At 45.7% G+C, this 21,876-nt stretch overlaps 1 protein-coding gene across 1 annotated transcript in view; it reads right to left on the reverse strand.

Moving 5' to 3' along the window:
* The window catches only part of GFRA1 (GDNF family receptor alpha 1), a 287,214-nt gene that overhangs the window by 112,266 nt on the left and 153,072 nt on the right, over positions 1 to 21,876 (reverse strand). The window lies entirely within an intron of this gene.

A 21,876-nucleotide genomic window follows, 5' to 3' on the forward strand; every position in this document is an offset into this window, starting at 1 on the left:
AGTGGAGGATTAAGTGACTTGCCCAAGGTCACAAGGAGCAGTGCTGAGATTTGATCTCACAAGCTCTCAGTGCAGAGGCAGCAGCTCTACCAGTGAGCCACACCTTCAGTCTGTCTAGTATGGTAATTCTTGTGTGAGCTGAGTATAGGACAACCAAGCCATTGTGACATCACTGCTGAGGCTGGCTCTTAGGCATTGGTGGACTGAGGCATTATGACATCACAATCTCAGCTCTGGAATGTTGCTACGCTTTGGGTTTCTGGGTTGGGCACAGGATACTGAGCTTGATGACAGGGCATGGGGACTTGTATCCTGCCTTTTTGTGGCTTTGGCATGTCAAAGCGGTAGACATTGGAGGATTAAGGGACTTGCCCAGGGTCACAAGGAGCAGCGCTGGGATTTGATCTCACAACCTCTGGGTGCAGTGAGCTGCACCTTAAAATCAAACAAAAACCTCGTTTCAAAGGCTATGCTCAATTGCTGATCCTGACCACACCAACACCAACTTCTGTTGAGTCTAAGGCTACCATATTTGGGGCCGCAAAACCCCAGACACATGGCCCCACCCTTTTCCGCCTCCGGTCCCGCCCTGCTCTGCCCCAGCCCCGCCCCATTTTGCCTTCAGCCCTCCCCCAGCACCACAAAGCCTCCTCTCTTCTTCCCCAACAGCTCTGGCCACATCTGGAGGTCCTGGAGCGTGTGCGACAACATCTGCGCATGCTCAGAGGCCCTCCAGATGTGGCCGGAGCTCGTCGGGGCTTTCCAAAACCCGGACAAACTGCCGGGTTTTGGAAAGTCCGTCCGGGCACCTGGACAGTCCTCTAAAAAGAGAAGTCTGGTGACCCCCATTTGTGAATCCACTGCTTATGGAATATCGTCTCCCTCGTTTGCCACTCCACTCTGGTCGCCTGGCTTGCTTTGGTGGGATTTTTGTATCTTCTGTGTCTTGCGCTCTGTACCACTCCAGAGAAAGTGCGGGAACTATTTGGTATCCTTCACTCTCCACACACACTCTTTGGCACTCTGTGGTCGGAAGGATGTCATTTGCCCTCAGGCCACTATTGAACAAGAAAATGAGCTGCTCACTCCACATTTGATTTACACTTCTCCCTCCGTATTCGCGTTTTTTAGCTTGTTGGCTCCTCCTCCCAAATTACGTCAGCTTGCTTAGAGAAATTGCTGATTCCAAGCATTTACAGAGAAAATCGCCGATTCCCGGCACTTTCTTCACCGCGTTTTGCCTCTCCTTCAGGAACAGGCCAGGTCTCCCACCATGTTATTCGTGGTTTCACAATATTCATGATGGTTTTTAATAGAAAACAGCGAATAACATATGAAAAAGTTATTTGCAGTTTTTCTGTATTTGTGGGTCTGTTAATCCCCGATCACAGCGAATACGGAGGAAGAAGTGTTTTTTTTTCCTGCAGGATTAATTCTCTCACTTTGGTTAACGGTCATTCAGTGGCATAATAAGGGAGCGTGGCGCCCGGGGCGTTGGTGTTCCTCCCCCTCCCCCGCTGCACACGTGCCCCGTTCCTTTCGTACTTCTCTGGCGTAAGCGGCATGCCCACTTCGGTGTCGGCTTGCCCTTTGATGTCATTTCCTAGGCGTGGGTCCCAGAAGTGATGCCAGAAAAAGCGCCAATGCTGGTAGCAGCATCAAACCGGGGAAGTAGAAAGGTTAGGGGATGGCAAGGAAAGGAGCAGGGGGCAGAGAAGAGAAGGGTGCCATGCCCTTAGGAAGACCGCGCTCGCAGTGGACTGCCCCCCCCTGCACCAGCTTACTATGCCATTGTGGTTATTACATCATCTTGTCCTTACTGGGGTCAGAGAGTAGAGTACATTGGCATAGTAAGGGGGGGAGGGGCACTGGGTTCCTTCTTGGTGGGGGTGCTGACACCTCTCCGCCCCCCATGCCATGCTTGCACCCTTCCTTCCCCGCCCCCATTGCCTATTTAAAATCTTCATCAGTGTGAGCAATTGCTTCTAGCCTGCTGCTCGCGTTGGCCTGGTTCCCTCTGAAATCACTTCCAGGTCGAGGGGCCAGGAAATGACATCAGAAGGAAAGCCAGCACGAGCAAGAGGCTGGAGAAGTTGCTCGCACTCGTGCTGGCGAAGATTTTAAGAGGTATGGGGGTGGGAAGGGAGGAGACGTGTGTGGTGCAGAAGGAGGGGGGCAGAAAGGGGGGTGCAAGGGGGCTTGGCACGGAAGGTGCCAGGGGGGACTAAGAGGAGGGCACGTGAGGGCTCCACCACCTCAGGCATCTCCTACCCTCGCTATGCCACTGTTATCCCCTTCTCATATTCCCCAGGTACAAAAACTTAGCTTGTGAGCCCACTAGGGACAGCAAAGGCTCCTATATATAATAATAATAATAATGGGGATGACAATCAAGGATCAGCTCTTGGCCACTTCAATTACTTGTTCAGGGTTAAACACTGATATTCAACTGCCCTTAAGTCAGGGGTGTCAAAGTCCCTCCTCGAGGGCCACAATCCAGCTGGGTTTTCAGGATTTCCCCAATGAATATGCATGAGATCTATTAGCATACAATGAAAGCAGTGCATGCAAATAGATCTCATGCATATTCAATGGGGAAATCTTGAAAACCCGACTAGATTGTGGCTCTTGAGGAGGGACTTTGACAACCCTGCCTTAAATTCTATAAAGGGGCCTGAGGTTAGGCGAATAGATTGGCCTGCCTAGCCCATCTAGGCACCTAACTTAGGGCTCCCCTTATAAAGCTGCAGTGGAAGTTTCTACCGCTTGCCTGAGAGACAAATGCTCCGACGCTTCTATGAGCGTCGGAGCATTTTACCTCGCTGGCCCGTGACCGCCGGCTTTACTTATTTATAAAGCTTATTCGGAGCCAATAGTGAGCTCCCAATTGGCAAAAATTCAAATGAATTGGTGGTAAGCACCTAACTCGGCAGGCGCCTGCCAGAAAGTGGGCATGGTTTGGCGTCTTAAAATGCACGCCCCATTTCTAGAATTCTCCCCTTTGCATGCAGAGGCACCACTAGGCCAAGAAAACCCTGGGTTAAATAGGGGGTGACTAAGTCCAATTTAGGTGCGATTCCATAAAAATAATAATAAATAATAATAAACGTTATTCTTATATACCGCCAGACCATGACAGTTCAAGGCGGTTTACAACAAGAGAAACTGAACAGTCAGTGAAATTGAACAAATCATAGAAAAGTACATAATGAACAAATGAAACTAAAAGAATAAAAACTTAGGTTACAAATCTATCAAATAACTCCGTCTTTACTAATTTTCTGAAGGAGTAGTAAGGTGAAACACGTGAAATAATTTTACCGAGCCAGTCGTTCATTTTGGCTGCCTGAAAAGCAAGAGTTCTACCAAGAAATCTCTTACAGTAGGATATGCAAATAAATGAACTCTACGTGTGGCCTTGTTGGAATAATCCAGGAAGAAATGGGAAACAAGGTCGATGGAGACTTACCAAAGATTGATTTAAAACAAATACGGGCAAATTTGAGCAGAACTCTTGCCTCCATCAACAACCAATGTAATTTTTGGTAATAAACAATGCCTGACTCGTGATTGACGTGCGCCATGCGCCACTATCCTCAGCGTCTACGTTTCAGGCACCGTTTACACAGGATCGGGGCCTTAGTACCGTTGAACGTCAGCACTAACCCCTAAACTGAAAGCCGACTGTTTTGCAGGCAGTCCCGGAGTAGAGTCGGCATTTGTGGGGTTAAGGGCTCCTTTTACAAAGGAAAAACTACCGCCTGCTCAAGAGGAGGCAGTAGCGGCTAGCGCCGGCGGCATTTTAGCGTGCGCTATTCCGTGTGTTAAGGCCCTGACGCATCTTTGTAAAAGGAGCCCAAAGTGTCAAGAATCAGCAGTTTACATCACACAGTCCTATCTTTATGTGGTGTTGCTGAGGCAGTAAAGTGGTACAGGTTGCACTTAATTACACAAGAGGTGGCTGACCGCATAAACCTGGATAAATCAATGCTGGGGCCAGGACATGGCCCGGCATTGAGTATCCGGGAATAATGCTGGCAGTGACTAAAAAAATGGTCTCTGTCGTTGACTGAATATCGATTCTCTAAACCAATTAAAGGACACTCCTCAGTTTATAGCTCAAACCCAAAAGGGAACAGGTCCTAACAGCTTGTTTCTCTTTCTCTCTGTAGCCCTTTCCCTTATTACCTCTCCTTTCCTTGTTTGTCCCTTCATGGATACCATATACTGATCCGCCCTACATCCTGTGTGTCTGTCATGACTTAGATTGTAAACTCTTTCAAGCAGGGGGCCGTCTCTTGTGTGTTTACTGTATAGCAATGCGTGCATCTGGTAGCACCATAGAAATAATAAATAGTAGTAGTAGTAGTAGTAGTAGTAGTAGCAGATACAGTGACATCAGAGAGAACGCTGAAGCCGACGCGGGTAAGTTCCTCGTTGCTCGTGCCAAAGTTAAAAAGGTACGGAGAAGGGGCGCGGGCGTGTGGGCGTGGCAGGGGAGGCAGGGAAGAGGGTGGGAGAGGGGCGCCCTGGTCCCAGGCACCAGTCACCCTCACTACGCCACTGCTGTGTGGTATAAATATACACGAAGCAAGTTTCTTTCAGCTGAAAGGAGACTCCAGAGCGAGAGGGCATAGGATGAAGTTAAGAGGTGACAGGCTCAGGCGTAATCTAAGGAAATCCTTTATTGTACCAAAAGGGTGGTAGATGCATGGAATAGTCTCCCAGTAGAGGTGGTGGAGACACAGACTGTGTCTGAATTAGAGAATGACACGGGGAAAAAATCTGTCCCCGTCACTGCCCCGTGAGCAAGATGGGTTCGATGGGACTGGGTGAAACATTAACCGCATGGGTTAGGGACTGGCTTAGAGGTAGACTTCAGAGGGTAGTGGTAAACGGTACCCTCTCCGATACGACGGAGGTGATCAGCGGAGTGCCGCAGGGCTCGGTCTTGGGCCCGATCCTATTTAACATCTTCATAAGAGACTTGGCTGAGGGGCTTCCAGGTAAATTTACATTATTCGCCGATGACGCCAAACTATGCAACATAGTAGGCAACCGCACAACAGATGAAAGCACAGTGCCCGACAAAAGCTCAATGCCCGACAGTATGACGCAGGACCTGCTCCTGCTGGAGCATTGGTCAAAGACTTGGCAACTAAGTTTCAATGCCAAAAAATGCAAGGTCATGCACCTTGGCGGCAAAAATCCATGCAGGACTTACACCCTAAATGGTGAGATCCTAGCAAGAACTGTAGCAGAACGTGACTTGGGGGTGATCATTAGCGAAGACATGAAGACTGCCAATCAAGTGGAGAAAGCTTCATCCAGGGCTAGACAAATCATGGGCTGTATCCGTAGAGGTTTTGTCAGCCGTAAGCCCGAGGTCATAATGCCGTTGTACAGATCCATGGTGAAACCCCATCTGGAATACTGTGTACAATTCTGGAGGCCGCATTATCAAAAAGATGTGCAGAGAGTTGAGTCGGTTCAGTGAATGGCCACCAGGATGGTCTCAGGTCTCAAGGATCTCCCGTATGAGGAACAACTGGGTAAGTTGCAGCTGTACTCACTCGAGGAACGCAGAGAGAGGGGAGACATGATCGAGACATTCAAATATGTCACAGGCCGTATCGAGGTGGAAGAGGATCTCTTTTTCCTTAAAGGACCCACGGCAACAAGAGGGCATCCATTGAAAATCAGGGGTGGGAAATTTCATGGCGACACCAGAAAATATTTCTTCACTGAAAGGATGGTTGATCGCTGGAATAATCTTCCACAACAGGTAATTGAGGCCAGCAGTGTGCCAGATTTTAAGAAAAGATGGGATTGGCATGTGGGATCTCTTCATGGAAGTAGTTAGGGGGTGGGCCATTAGTGTGGGCAGACTAGATGAGCCGTGGCCCTTTTCTGCCGTCATGTTCTATGTTTCTATGTCACCGGACCACCGTCCCCTTCACCGTCCCATCCCCACCGTCCCCTTCACCGCCCTGTCCCTGAACCCGCCGTCCCCTTCACCGCCAAATCCCTGTCCCCACAGCATCCACCCTTCCCTCTTGCCACCTCACCGCCCTTCAGCAGCCCGGGAATCTCCCTCCCTCTCCCTTACCTTCACGGCGTAAAGAAACTTAAGGGAGGGAAGGTGCGCAGTCACAGATCGCGCATGCGGCCCCTTCCCTCCCTCCCTCCAAATCTATCTCCCTCCCTCCCTCCCCCTTACCTTTGCGGCGCTTTAGAAAGGAAACTGATACCGGCGAAGCCTGCCTGTGCTGCTCTGCAGTCACCTGTGTGTGGGCGAAAGCTTCTCCTCTGACGCAGAGGAGAAGCTTTCGCCCACACACACGACTGCAGAGCGGCATAGGCAGGCTTTGCCGGTATTAGTTTCTTTTCTAAAGCGCCGCAAAGGTAAGGGGGAGGGAGGGAGGGAGATAGATTTGGCTGGAGGTAGGGAGGGGGCCACGTGTGATCGGTGTCCACGCGCCTTACCTCCTTTAACTGCGGGGACAAGGCTATTCACCGCTTCACGGGGCGGTGGATGGCCTTGTCCCCGTGACTGCAGTGAGCACTTTTTACCCCCCACCGTTTCGGCGGGTTACCCGCGGCTGCCCGTGGGTAACTACCACCGTGTCATTCATTAGTCTGAATTCAAGAAAGCGTAGAACAGACATGTGGGATCCCTTAGGGAGAGGAGGAGATAATGGATGCTGTGGATGGGTCATTTGGCCTTTATCTGCCTTTGTATTTCTATGTTTCTATGTAAAGTTATTTTAAAAATGTGTGAAACAAATGGAAAAATGTCCAAAAACTGGGGAGGGGGAGGAGCCAAACAAACCAAAAATGTTTGGCTCATCTACATCGCTGGAAGTGATATGGCCGTCTGTCAGCAGTGACAGGATAAGGCACCCAGAGCTAATGACAGGTGCCCACTCCCTCCTGCCTCAGAACTCCTGAACCCTTCCGGAAGCAGCCGGGCAGGATGGATGTCCATTCCCTCATGCCCCAGAAGCCCTGCTCCCCCACTGGAGACCGGCAGGAGGGATGCTCACTCCCTCCTACTGCCACCCCCCCAAATCCATAATACCCCGCAAACAACACCCCCCAAGGTTGCAGGCCCCCCACCCCGCACCCCTAACTCTTCCCACAATGGCAACTCCTAACCCCCCCCCCCACACACCCACACACACCTTGTAGTTGAAAATCCAGCCAAAGGGATGCTCACTCTCTCCTACTGCCACCCCCCCAAATCCACAATACCCCGCAAACAACACCCCCCAAGGTTGCAGGCCCCCCACCCCGCACCCCTAACTCTTCCCACAACGGCAACTCCTAACCCCCCCCACACACACCCACACACACCTTGTAGTTGAAAATCCAGCCAAAGGGATGCTCAAACCCTCCGGCTGGCAGGTCTGCTACTCCAAAATGGCGGGCCTTCTCCTTCCCGGTGCATTCTGGGATACTTTGGGGAGAGGCCTAAGGTTCCTATGAGAGGGCTCTACCGGTTGGAGGTTTTACTTTCATTGCTTTCAGTGGGAGTAAAACCCTGATGTCTCTATCAGTCCTCCTTTTTCTAGAGTCATATGGTAACCCTACCCAGGGTTACCATCGGATGCTAATCATAAACTACACTAACTCCTCCTTTTACGAAGCCGCGTTAGGCTTTCTTGGTCACTAGCCATGGCAGTATGAGCTCTGATGCTCGTAGATTTCCTATGAGCGTCCGAGCTGCTACTGCCTCGGCTGACGATAAAAAAACCTTCATAAAAGAGGGGGTTAGTTAGTCCGATAAAAAAGGTTGTTTTTTAAAAAAATGTTTTTCTTTCTAGGTATTACGGGCCACCACACCACTTCAGTTGAATGAAAAAGTAGCTTAGAATAATTCTTTTACTTTGGATCCTTTGAAAGGCTACAGTGGAAGCGATAAGGGTAAGTTCTCTGGCATGATAATAATATAATAAGAAGAAGTTGCCCCCGCTGAGTCAGACCAGAGGTCCATCTTGTTCAGCGGTCCGCTCCCGCGGCGGCCCATCAGGCCTAGTGCCTGAACAGTGGTCCCTGATTAATTTTGTAACTTACCTCTAATCCCATCCCTAAAATCTACCTCTACTCTTATCTGTACCCCTCAATCCCTTTGTCTTCCAAGTACCTATCCAAAGCTTCTTTGAACCCCTGTAGCGTGCTCCTGTTTATCACATCCTCTGGTAGCAAATCTCTCTCCCCTCAGTGGCTAAAAGAAGCACATATACGTTTCGCTATACATTGTGTGAGGAAAAGGGATGAGGCAGTGCACAGGAAGTTGGACTAGGGGGCCACTTGGCTTTTCTGGCTCCCTATCTGCCATCGCACAGTTCAATCTCCTATTGCTGACCTACAAATGTGTTCATTCTGCTGCCCCTCAATATCTCTCCTCTCTCCTCATACACCTCCCAGAGAACTCCGTTCCTCAGCTGTGCCCTTCTCCTCCACTGCCAACAGTAGACTTTGTTTCTTTCATCTAGCTGCCCCCTTTGCCTGGATTAAATTACCTGAGTTTGTCCACCAAGCCCCTTCCCTGCTGGGCATGATGGACCACTGGTCTGACCCAGCAGCGGCAATTCTTATGTTCTTGTTTACAAGCAGACTGAAAACCCACCTTCAATCCATAACCCTTCTCCCCACTGCCCTCCAACCCAGCCCGCTGATTAACCGTTCCCCTTAACTATATCCATGACATCCTGTTTGTCTGTTTAGATAGTAAGCTCTTTGGAGCAGGGACTGCCTTCTTTGTGACTCTGTACAGCGCTGCCTATGTCTGGTAGCGCTGTAGAAATAATTCATAGTAGTAGTGTGAAGAGTTTCAGTCTTTGGGAAGCAGAGCTGAGATTGTGATGTCATAATGCCTCATTCCACCAATAAGAGACAACCTCATCAGTGATGTCACAATGGCTGGATTGTCCTGTACTCCCCTCTGCCCTCCAATCCAGCCTGCTGATTAACCGTTCCCCTTAACTGGATCCATGATATCCTGTTTGCCTGTTTAGATAGTAAGCTCTTTGGAGCAGGGACTGTCTTCTTTGTGACTCTGTACAGCGCTGCCTACGTCTGGTAGCGCTCTAGAAATAATTCATAGTAGTAGTCTTAAGGTCACCTCTCATGAAAGTTGTGATCCTGACCAGCCTAATGAGCATAACAATGGAGCTCAAAATGTGAGTGTAAGACTCACGCCTCGTGAGTGAGACTTGGCAGAAAAGGATTGTGCACCCAGTACAGGAAAATTTTTTTAAAAAAGATCCTTCTCCAGAAGTAATGTCGTGCCAAGCTGAGCATACAGGAAAGGTTAGTCCTGCGAGTCCATTTTTGTAGATTTAAGACCTTTGGCTGCCCTTCACGGCATATTGCTGAACATTTAAGGCTTGCAGGGTGACAATCTATCTGTCTTATTGCCATACCAGGATCCTTAGATCAATGTTACACACATCTCCATTACATGACGAGGTATGCCAGCGCTTTATTTTTATATTATATGCCGGACACACATGGCATGAGTTGTCAGGTTCTCAAGAAGCGGAAGCAGGATCAGCCAGCATGAAATGGAAATGAAGCAGTGGTACATTCTCAGACAGAACAAATCGGGTGAAGCTGGCAAGCTTCCTGGGATGCCAGCCGACTTGATTGTATTTCCCTGTTAGGAAGAAGGCATAATCTTCTGCAGGGCAATCGAGCCTTCTTCAGATACACTAGTGGAATATTCTAAGCAGGAGCAAAGGGACCGATTGGGTCGGTCAAATGCTCCTTATCTACCTTCAAGTTTCAACTTTCTTAAAAGATTTTTTTTAAACCGCTTAATCAGGTTTCTAAGCAGTGTACAATATAAAAATGACATAAAAACAAATTTAAAAATTAGGGATACTAAACAATTCCAAAAGACGCATAATAAGACGTATGGACTAACTTCAGACAGTAGGGAAGAGAGGAGAGAACTACAATCGTGAGAGAAAGAGCACAATGAAAGGGGAAAAACCAATGGTTTGGGATAAAAAGCAATAAAGCTTGATTTTGTCCTTAAGAGGACAGTTATTGTCCAAAAGCATCCTGGAACAAGAATGTTTTTAATTTTGATTTAAATTGATTTATTGCAGATTCACTGCGCAACTGATTGGGCAGAGAATTCCAAAGCGAAGGGGCGGTTTCCGCAAAATTATTGGAACGCAACGTGTTGATTGATTTTAATGATGGTATGACAAGAAGGTTCTGTGACATTGAACGAAGCAATTTTGAAGGACTGTAAGGAATTAAAAGTCTATCAATGAATTCTGATTAATTATTTAAACGTGCTGTAAAAGTTAAAAGAGTAAGATTTTAGAACTAATTCTAGGTTCAACGGGTAACCAATGCGTGCTGAACAGGAGAGGTAAAACATGATCATATTTCTTAGCGCCATAGATAATCTCGGTAACTGTATTTTGCACTATCTGAAGTCGTCTAATTTCCTTTTTAGTAATGCCTTTATATAGGGCATTACAGTAATCTATGCAAGAAATTACTAGAGAATGAATCAATGTATTCAAGGAAGCTGGTTCTAGTAACGTATCATTCTAAGACGATGAAAACATTTCTGGACAACCGTACTAATGGGATTGTGATAAGAAAATTTACTGTCAAAAGTGACTCCTAGCAGTTTTAAAGTGAGGACAACTTTGATTGGTAGAGATTCAAATTTCAAGGGGGCCTGAAGAGTTATTCCTTCTTTAAAAGGAAAAATCATAAGTTTTGATTTATTGATGCTAAGAGACAATTTGTTTGAATCTAACCATGATTTAATTTTTTCTAATTTGTGGTTTATGGATACAACCTCCTCTATATTATTAAGATCAATGGGATGGATTAATTGCACATCGTCGGCATACGCAAATGTAGTAAGGCCTACCGTCAGAAGAGGCGACATAAAGATGTTAAAAAGCAACGGCGACAAGATGGAACCTTGCGGGATTCCGTATTTGGTTGTAAAAGGCTCAGATGATGCGCTGTTGAAAATGACCTTAGATGATCTATCTGAAAAATAAGAAACGAACCAGTCCATGACTTGATCAGAAAAAATGATTTCATGAAGTCGTGTTAATAACAGATTGTGGTCGATGGTATTAAAAGGAAATAAGCAGTACTGACAGTACAGAGGAAGCGGGGAAGGGGTAAAACGCGGACCTGACGGATCTAAACCCGTACGGCCTTAAAAATCTCAGGTCCGTGTCGGTCCATTGTAATTGCTGTTGCTGACAGACCTTGATGAGATTTTTGCACTGATGGATCCGTCTCAGCATAGGGAGGGAAAAGTGTTAGGATCCGTCAGCGCTAAAAATCTCTTCCAGGTCTGTCAGAGCCAGAGACTAGTGCTGGAGCGGCAGAGCAGAAGCCAAGAGAGCGGGGACATAGGTTTTGGACATGCGTTATGGAAAAGAAGTCTCCAAACTCCAGCACTAGTCTCTGGCTCTGACAGACCTCGAAGAGATTTTTAGCACTGACGGATCCTAACACTTTTCCCTCCCTATGCTGAGACGGATCCGTCAGCGCTAAAATCTCATCAAGGTCTGTCAGCGACAGAAACTACAAGCGGCACAGACACCGGACCGACACGGACCTGAGATTTTTAAGGCCGTGCGGGTTTAGATCTGCGAGGTCCATGAGGTCCGCGTTTTACCCCTTCCCGAGGAAGCGGAAACCACATAAAAAAAGGTCTCTGAGACAGAGACAAACATATCTGTCTAAGGGACAGTATCTTCTTGCGGAGTTCCGCAGGGTTCCCCTTTATCCCCTACTTTGTTTAACATTTACATTGCTTCTCTAGGGAACTTATTGCAAAGTTTAAAAGTAAAATTTGATATCTATGCGGATGATATCAGTATAGTATAGTTATTCCTTTTACTAACCTGACTTCTGAGATAGAAAAAATCATCTGTCTTTTATTTTAAAGCAAATCGAATTGCGGATGACTGCATTTAAATTGAAACTCAATTCTGACAAAACCAAATTCTTTCTGGCAAACCCGAATGCCAAAATTAAAGATTTATCGATTTCAAGTTTCAAGTTTATTAAATTATTTGATTAAACGCTTTTCCAAATACAAAGCGTTTTACATAAAATAAAATCAGAATTTAAAGAAGACACACTTATACATAATATATTACTAAACGAACAAGGGTTACAACCTTAAAAAGAGAAAAACTAGAAACATTGGGAAAGCGGGGAAGAAATACAATATTTGTGAAAAGATAACATAAAAGGGAGACACATTAGGGAGATAAGGGGAAATGAGATACCAAATGAGGTCATGGTGATGAATTTTAGTAATCTATATTAATTTCTTTGAATAATCAGGTCTTCCCAATTGACTATTCCATAAAAATGTTGGGAGTGACATTGGATCGATCTCTGACTTTAGATGAACGTACGGATGCATTGGCTAGAAAATGCTTCTCGGTATTGTGGAAACTAAGATCTATCAGAAAATATTTTGAAACTGTATCATTCCGTTTATTGGTTCAATCTTCCATTCTAAGTATGCTTGACTACTGTAATGTTGAAAGTTCAAAGTTGTCATTTTTTGTAGTATCTGCATGTTTCCTTTTCCATAATCGATAATATGGATCAGCTGGCCCGTTTTGTGTTTGTCTCTCCATTGGTTAGAATGGGTCACATGTTAGGGGGAGTCTCTTTAATAGCTCCACCTTGAACGCCGTGGCCATTTTGTAGCCCCGGATTTTCATTTAGGATTAGTGTTATGCTGTAATCCCGGACACGTCTGGTAAATACAATTTGTCTTATTTATACTCTGTGCCGCTTTTCTCCGGTTTGCTGACCTAATGTTTTACTCATTATTTTATAGTCATTCATGTCCCCGACCCTGAAGAAAATTCTGAAACGCGTCGGTGGGGAATGAAGCAGACCCGGTTCAAAAGATAAGTCACTTATAATGCACAGAATCACTTTATAAATTATAAACTATATAGTATAGCATGTTAATCAATTATAGATCAGTCCAAAATCGTCACATAACATAATGCTCCAGTGAGGATATGCTACCACACTGTATATTGGTGTGGCAATCTGAGGAACGTATGTGATTTGATCTTGAGACTAGTGGAGTACGTTATTGTATTGACTACTGTAATATCATTTACTTGGGAACTTTGAAGAAAACCCTTCAATGACTTTGAGTTATTCAAAACTCGGCTGTTAGATTGATCATTGGGTTGAAAAAATGGGAACATCTAAGTCCCTATTATCAAAAATGACACTGGTTGCCCCTGGAAGCAAGAGTTCTGTTCAAATCCTCTTGTCTACGTATCTGGTCTCTCATTTTAGACTGAACTGTTCTAACAGGCCTACTCGTGGAATTCACATGTTCACTTATCCTACAATAAAGGCCTGTCGATATCAAAGGTTCTTGGATAGAACTCTTGCTTTCCAGGCGGGTAAATTGAATGAATGGTCGGGTAATATCATTACGCATTCCTCATCCTACTTCACTTTTAGAAAATTAGTAAAACAAAATGATTTAGGGCTCCTTTTACAAAGGTGCACTAGGCCTCCTTTTAAGCAGGCGGTAATTTTTCGGCTAGCGCGCGCTAATCTTGTGCACGTGCTAAAAATGCTAGTGCACCTTTGTAAAAGGATCCCTTAATCGATTTGTAAGTTAAGGTTTGACTGTTTTTATTTTCAGGTTGTATGTACGTACTGATGATTTTATATTGTGGCTTATTCCCAGCACTTCTTGTTGTAAACCACCTCGAACTATTATGGCTTTAGCGGTATATAAGAATAAAATTATTATTAAATTCTTTTTCTATAAGCTTCCATCCCAGCGACCCTGCTGCCCTTAGCCAAACATTGTGTCATGACATGGCACCGAGCTACTTGACGAACCAAACTGGTCCCTTTGCTCCCAGGATGAAATTCGCCTCAAAATGTCCCCTGGCCTTGCCCTTCAACTGCAAACCGCCAAACGCCGTTCCTACTCCCACTTCATACCGAGCCACTGGAATCGACTGCCCCCGCAGATCAGATCCCTTGAAGGACTCCTCAGATTTAGGAAAGCAATAAAAACCTACTTCATCCCCTAACTCTCCTGGACCGATAGATTACAAAAAAATGTATATTGATACAAGATCCTCAGTATGTGTCGAGTTAGGATAAAAACATGTTCTGGAACTATGGCAAATTGTAACCTGTTAACTGTATATTGTATATTGAGCTGTTAACTGTATATTGTATATTGACCTGTTAACTGTATACTGTATATTGACCTGTAACCCGTCCTGGGCTCTTTGGGGAGGATGAGATAGAAAATAAATTAATTAAATAAATAAATATCCAGGAAGAAGCAAATCGTGGGAGAGAGAATCTTGCAAGAGAGAACATAAGAATTGCCATACTGAGACAGAGCAAAGGTCCATCAAGTCCAGTATCCTGTTTCCGGCAGTGGCCAATCCAGGTCTCAAGAACCTGGCAGGAACCCAAAGAGTAGCAGCATTCCAGAGCTGAGATTGTGATGTCAAAATGCCTCTGGACTTCTCTTTTAGGAAATTATCCGAGCATTTTTTAAACCCTGCTAAGCTAACTGATTTCACCACATTCTCCGGCAACAAATTCCAGAGTTACTGTTTAAATGTATAGGTACCAAAAGGGAGAATGTGTTCTGAAAGGCCTTTTACAGGACAGCAGTGAAAGCTGGGAGCCTAAAAGATCATGTTTAATGGTTCATAAAGGATAATCAACTAGAGTACAAGTAAAAGATGATTTATCCAGCTCAGACTCGGTGGTATCTCTAGACAGAAATATTTGAGGTGGCACCAGAGGAGCAAGTTAGGTATGGGGGAGAAGCAAGTCAAAGTGACATTTTTGCATATTATACCCCCCCCCCCCCACACACACAATTTTAAATTAGCACGAATTGATAGCATCATTTGACTATTTTTTTTTTTTTATGGGTGTGTTCTTTATTTACAGGACTGGTCAAAATCTCAACATAAACCCTGGAAGTCCAGATCTATATTACAAACTTCCTATTCCCTAACATAGAAACATAGAGTATGATGGCAGAAAAGGGCCGATGGCCCAACAAGTCTGCCCACTCAAATAACCCACCCCCCTAAGCACTTCCTCGAAGTGAACCCACATGTTTATCCCATTTATTCTTAAAATCGAGCACGTTGCTGGCCTCTACTACCTGAAGTGGAAGATTATTCCAATGATCAACCACCCTTTCGGTGAAGAAATATTTCCTAATGTCCCCATGAAATCTCCCACCCCTGATTTTTAGTGGATGCCCTCTTGTCGTCATAGGTCCTGTAAGGAAAAAGATGTCTTCTTCCATCTCCATACGGCCAGTATCATATTTAAACGTCTCTATCATGTCTCCCCTCTCTCTGCATTCCTCGAGAGAGTATAGCTGCAACTTACCTAGACGTTCCTCATACAGGAGATCCTTGAGTCCTGAGACCATCCTAGTGGCCAATCTCTGAACCGACTCTATTCTCAGCAAATCCTTTTCTAGAACATGCCATAGCAAAAATGTCATGAAGAGAACAAACTCTTTCCACTGTCAGATGTTTTGCTTACAGCAGATACGTTTTAGATTGTGTTCTAACTCTATAGGATGTGGAGACTACTAGCTCTGAGCATTTAAAAAAATGTGTGTGTTGCTTCAGATCCTGCTTTCAAACGAGCCAGACAGTTTGCAAATAACCCCAAACCCTGCAAAAAGACATCCAACACTCATACAGGAAAATCTTACCAAACCATAACAGCCCTGACTCACCTATGGAAAGACATATTACAATGGCCTCCTAGAGCACCAGTATATCTGCTACTGGGAAACTGGAACAAGCTGGATTGTTAAACATTCAGGATATTGAAGGGATTTGACTTAGTAGAGAAAGAGACTGTTCACCCTCTCGAAGGTGAAGAGAACGAGAGGGCACTCTAAAGTTAAAAGGGGATAGATTCCGTACAAACGTAAGGAAGTTCTTCTTCATCCAGACAGTGGTGGAAAACTGGAACGCTCTTCCGGATTCTGTTATAGGGGAAAATACCCTCCAGGGATTCAAGACAAAGTTAGACAAGTTTCTGCTGAACCAGAACGTATGCAGGTAAGGCTAGACTCAATTAGGGCACTGGTCTTTGACCTAAGGGCCGCCGTGGGAGCGTACTGCTGGGCACGATGGACCACTGGTCTGACCCAGCCTCTTCTCCCTTAAAAAGAGGAAACTGAGAGGAGACATGATCGAAACATTCAAAATACTGAAGGGAATAGACTTAGTAGATAAAGACAGACTGTTCCCACTCTCCAAGGTAGGGAGAACGAGAAGGCACTCTCTAAAGTTGAAAGGGGATCGATTCCGTACAAACGTAAGGAAGTTCTTCTTCACCCAGAGAGTGGTGGAAAACTGGAACGCTCTTCCGGAGGCGATTCAAGACAAAGTTAGACGAGTTCCTGCTGAACCAGAACGTACGCAGGTAAGGCTAGACTCAATTAGGGCACTGGTCTTTGATGTAAGGGCCGCCGCGTGAGCAGACTGCAGGGAACGATGGACCACTGGTCTGACCCAGCAGCGGCAATTCTTATGTTCTTATGCTCATAGTCCTTCACCTCAGTCAGACATGCAAAACCCAGACAGACCTTCACCTAATGCAAAATAAGGGACCACAGAAAAAAACATGTTGACAAAAATGGTATTTGCTCTTGCAAGATGCTTCTTTGTGAAGCAAACGAACAGAATTATGGAATGGAATCCCCCTTACTCTAAGGGTCTCTGGCTCCTTTCCATCTTTTTGCAAATCATTTTGGAAATCACTCTTAGCCTTTTTCTCTTTGACCTATTGGCTCTTTTTTTCTTTCTATTATCATCCTCTCTTTTGTAAAATATTGTTAACCGAGTTGCGCTCCTTGTTTGGTGATGACCCGGTATACAAAGTTAAGTTTTAGTTTAGTTTAGATTTTCAAATTGGTTTTCCTGGGGATCATTTAACCCTCCCTTTTACAAAACTGCGAAAGTGGGGTTTTTTAGCGCTGGCTGGCATGCTGTGCGCTGCTCCAACGCTCATAGAGTTCCCATGAGCATTGGAGCAGCGCACAGCATTAGGCGTGTCGGCAAAATACTTTAGCAGTTTTGTAAAAGGGGATGGTGGTTAATGTTGACATAATATAAGAACTTCTCCCTTCTCTTCCATCTATGTATACAGCATGTCCCATTTCTCTCCCCTTTCACATGCTTAGTTAAGCTTTGGAACTCATTGTCCAAGGATGTTGTTACAGCTGTTAGCATAGCTGGGTTTAAGAAAGGTTTGGACAAGTTCCTGGAGGAAAAGTCCTTAGTCTGCTTGCCCTGGGATTGGTATGGAATATTGATACTTTTTAGGATTCTGCCAGATACTTCTGACCTAACATAGTAACATATAGTAGATGCCGGCAGATATAGACCCGAATGGTCCATCCAGTCTGCCCAACCTGATTCAATTTAAATTTTTTTTTTTTTCTTCTTAGCTATTTCTGGGCAAGAATCCAAAGTTTTACCCTGTACTGTGCTTGGGTTCCAACTGCCAAAATCTCTGTTAAGACTTACTCCAGCCCATCTACACCCTCCCAGCCATTGAAGTCCTCCCCTGCCCATCCTCCTCCAAACGGCCATACACAGACACAGACCGTACAAGTCTGCCCAGTAACTGGCCTAGTTCAATCTTTAATATTATTTTCTGATTCTAAATCTTCTGTGTTCATCCCACGCTTCTTTGAACTCAGTCACAGTTTTACTCTCCACCACCTCTCTCGGGAGCGCATTCCAGGCATCCACCACCCTCTCCGTAAAGTAGAATTTCCTAACATTGCCCCTGAATCTACCACCCCTCAACCTCAAATTATGTCCTCTGGTTTTACCATTTTCCTTTCTCTGGAAAAGATTTTGTTCTACGTTAATACCCTTTAAGTATTTGAACGTCTGAATCATATCTCCCCTGTCCCTCCTTTCCTCTAGGGCGGGGGTCGGCAACCTGCGGCTCCAGAGCCGCATGCGGCTCTTTTCCACCTTTGCTGCGGCTCTGGTAGTGTGTCACGCAGGCATGCAGCTTAAGTCCGGCGTCGCGGCGGGAAATAGCCATGCTGAGCAGTGAGCTCAGCACATACACAGATGAAAGCCTTGCTTGCTGATTGGTCCGGCGGCCCCGCCCCGCCGGACCAATCAGCAAGCAAGGCTTTCATCTGTGTAGTGCTGAGCTCACTGCTCAGCATGGCTATTTCCCCCGCGACGCTGGACTTGTAAGGTGCCTGAAAAAGAAGTCATCCTGGCCGGGGTCGGTGTCATGCTCCGGAGATCTACAGCCTTCCTATCTCCCTCTCCCTTCTACCTGCTTCCGGCCACATCCCCTACTCCGCGGCTCTCTTCGGCAACTCAGCAGCAGCGATCGACACAAGCTTCTGACGTCGGGGCCTACCCTCTGCGAGTCCCGCTTGTTTCAACTTCCTTTTTCCACAAAGGCGGGACTCGTAGAGGGAAGGCCTCGATGTCGGCAGCTTGTCTTGATCACTGCTGCTGACGAGTTGCTGAAGAGAGCCGCGGAGCAGGGGGGTGTTGCCAGGTGCAGGTAGAAGGGAGAGGGCCAGATGCAGGACTCGTGGGTGAGGGAGGAGAAGAGAGAGAGAAAGAGAGAGGGGAGGGAAACAAAAGGAAATATTTCATACTGGGCTGGGCCGGAGTGGAGGGAGGGTGGAAAGATTCTAGCTACAGGGTGCATTAATAAAGGAAAAGGGGGGAAAGCTGAAAATGGAGATAGTGACACAAAGAAGAGAAAGGGTAAGCAGGACCTACTGAATAAGGATAGAGATACAGAGGGGACATGAGGAGGAGGTGAAATAGAGATATAGAAGTAATGCTGAAAAAGTGGGGGGGGGGGGAGATAAAGACATTGAAAGGGCAAATGGTGAACATGGGGTAAAGACAAGGACAGAGACAAATGAAGATTCTGAAAAAGTGGTGAGATAGGGATATAGGTGAGATGGACACAAAGAAGGGTGATGCTGGAAAATAGGTGGAATGGTAATTCTGACAAACACAGAAGGGAAATGCTGGATCAAGGAGAGATGGGGCTCAGGCTGGATGGAATGAGGAGAAATGCCTTGTTGGCCCGGAACTTCCTCTCCTACGTCAGAATTGACGTCAGGGAGCGGAATGCTGGTCAGCGCAACACTTCTGCAGGGAAAGCTTGGGACGGCGGTGGCTTGGGGGCTGTTCCCCGATTGCGGTGGCAGCAAACCGAGTGGCTTGGGGGACGGCACGGAGACAGAAAGAAGGGGGAACAGGGAGACAGAAAGAAAAAGTTGGGGGGAGAGAATGAGGTCTGGAGGAGAGGAAACATACAGGAGGCTGAAAGAAAGGAAGAAAGATTGGATGCACAGTCAGAAGAAGAAAGTGCAACCAGAGACTCATGAAATCACCAAATAGCAAAGGTAGGAAAAATGATTTTATTTTCAATTTAGTGATCCTGTATATAGCATTAAGATAAGAAACAATATATGCAGTGTTAGATTTGTTTTATAATGGTTTTGCGGCTCCAAGTTTTTTTTTCTTTTCGAAAACGGGTCCAAGTGGCTCTTTATGTCTTAAAGGTTGCAGACCCCTGCTCTAGGGTATACATATTCAGGGCTTCCAGTCTCTCCTCATACGTCTTCTGGCGCAAGCCTCCTATCATTTTCGTCGCCCTCCTCTGGACCGCCTCAAGTCTTCTTACATCTTTCGCCAGATACGGTCTCCAAAACTGAACACAATACTCCAAGTGGGGCCTCACCAATGACCTGTACAGGGGCATCAACACCTTCTTCCTTCTACTGACTATGCCTCTCTTTATACATCCTTCTGGCAGCAGCCACTGCCTTATCACACTGTTTTTTCGCCTTTAGATCTTCGGACACTATCACCCCAAGGTCCCTCTCCCCGTCCGTGCATATCAGCTTCTCTCCTCCCAGCATATACGGTTCCTTCCTATTATTAATCCCCAAATGCATTACTCTGCATTTCTTTGCATTGAATTTTAGTTGCCAGGCATTAGACCATTCCTCTAACTTTTGCAGATCCTTTTTCATATTTTCCACTCCCTCTTCGGTGTCTACTCTGTTACAAATCTTGGTATCATCTGCAAAAAGGCACACTTTTCCTTCTAACCCTTCAGCAATGTCACTTACATACATATTGAACAGGATTGGCCCCAGCACCGAACCCTGAGGGACTCCACTAGTCACCTTTCCTTCCTTCGAGCGACTTCCATTAACCACCACCCTCTGGCGTCTGTCCGACAGCCAGTTTCTGACCCAGTTCACCACTTTGGGTCCTAACTTCAGCCCTTCAAGTTTGTTCAACAGCCTCCTTTGCTGAAATCCAAGTAAATTGCATCTAGCTGACCTGACCTGTATTGGCCACTGTTGAAAAGAGGAAACCGAGTTAGATGGACCCAGTATGACTGTTCTTACGGTTCGATAACTATGTTCCGTATACACATTTGCCATCTATGCAATGCACAATCTGAGAGATTAGTTTTGTCTGTAGAGGTACAATGCTAAGTAGACTAGAAATGATGCTGCTCAAACAACCGCTACTGTATTGCATCTGAGCTCTTAATCCGAAGCGGGTCAGAAGGTCATGTGACCACCCAAGATGACAGAAGAGCAGGTCATGGGAAGCATTTCTGCACTGCTCTAATTCTTGCCATCTGCAGGTCACACACATAGCGTGCTGACGTAATGAGGATTTCTTTGAAATATTAGAGGTGCATTTTTCAGGGCTTGGTTATCCAGCAGCAACAGCTGGCATGTGCCTAGGGTTGACTGGTATATGAGAGGGTGCTGAAAAGTTCTCAGCCCAACCAACCCGCTTCCTTAATTCTGAGCGTTATTTTGCCACTGTGTTATCTATTTTCCTTAAGTGCCAATTTACAGAAACAAAATTCTTTGTTTTGACCATGTTTCAGATCATTGATTGAACCGTATCCCCCTCAATCGCTTCTTGGTTGGGCTGAGAACTTTTCAGCACCCTCTCATAGCGCAACATTCCAGATCTGCGATGTGATGTCATAATGCCTCATTCCACCAATAAGAGCCAACCTCATCAGTGATGTCACAACGGCTTGATTGTCCTATACTTGGCTCACTTCTATAATAAACTAGTGAGTGCTGAAAAGCTCTCAGCCCGACCAACCAACTTCCTAAATTCTGAGCGCTATTTTGCCACTGTGCTATCTAATTTCCTTATGTGCCAATTTGCAGAAACAAAATTGTTTCAGATCATTGATTGAACCGTATCCCCCTCATTCTCTTCTTGGTTGGGCTGAGAACTTTTCAACACCCCCTCGTATACAGTGTGCTGCAATTTGTTTTTGAACGTGACTTCGGTTTGTGGAAGCCATGGTCCCTGGAGTATCCTGCACCAGTAATTCTCAACCGTGCTCTGGGATACCATCAGCCAGTTGGGTTTTCCAGATATCCCTAATGAGAGACTTTAAAGCAGGGGTAGGGAACTCCGGTCCTCGAGAGCCGTATTCCAGTCGGGTTTTCAGGATTTCCCTAATGAAAATGCATTGAAAGCAGTGCATGCAAATAGATCTCATGCATATTCATTGGGGAAATCCTGAAAACCTGACTGGAATACGGCTCTCGAGGACTGGAGTTCCCTACCCCTGCTTTAAAGAATCTTTTACCCAGCACCATTTAAAATTCTGGGCAGTTTACAACCAACACAGAAAAAAACTGATACTTAAACAACCCAATATAAAAAAGTTTTTTTCATTACTCAAAAAACTCGCTAAAAAAGAAAGACCTTCATTTGTTTCGATTGCACAGAGCAGAAAGCCACACTCATG

The sequence above is a fragment of the Geotrypetes seraphini genome, chromosome 4 (genome assembly GCF_902459505.1).
Source record: "Geotrypetes seraphini chromosome 4, aGeoSer1.1, whole genome shotgun sequence".
Lineage (NCBI taxonomy): Eukaryota > Metazoa > Chordata > Amphibia > Gymnophiona > Dermophiidae > Geotrypetes > Geotrypetes seraphini.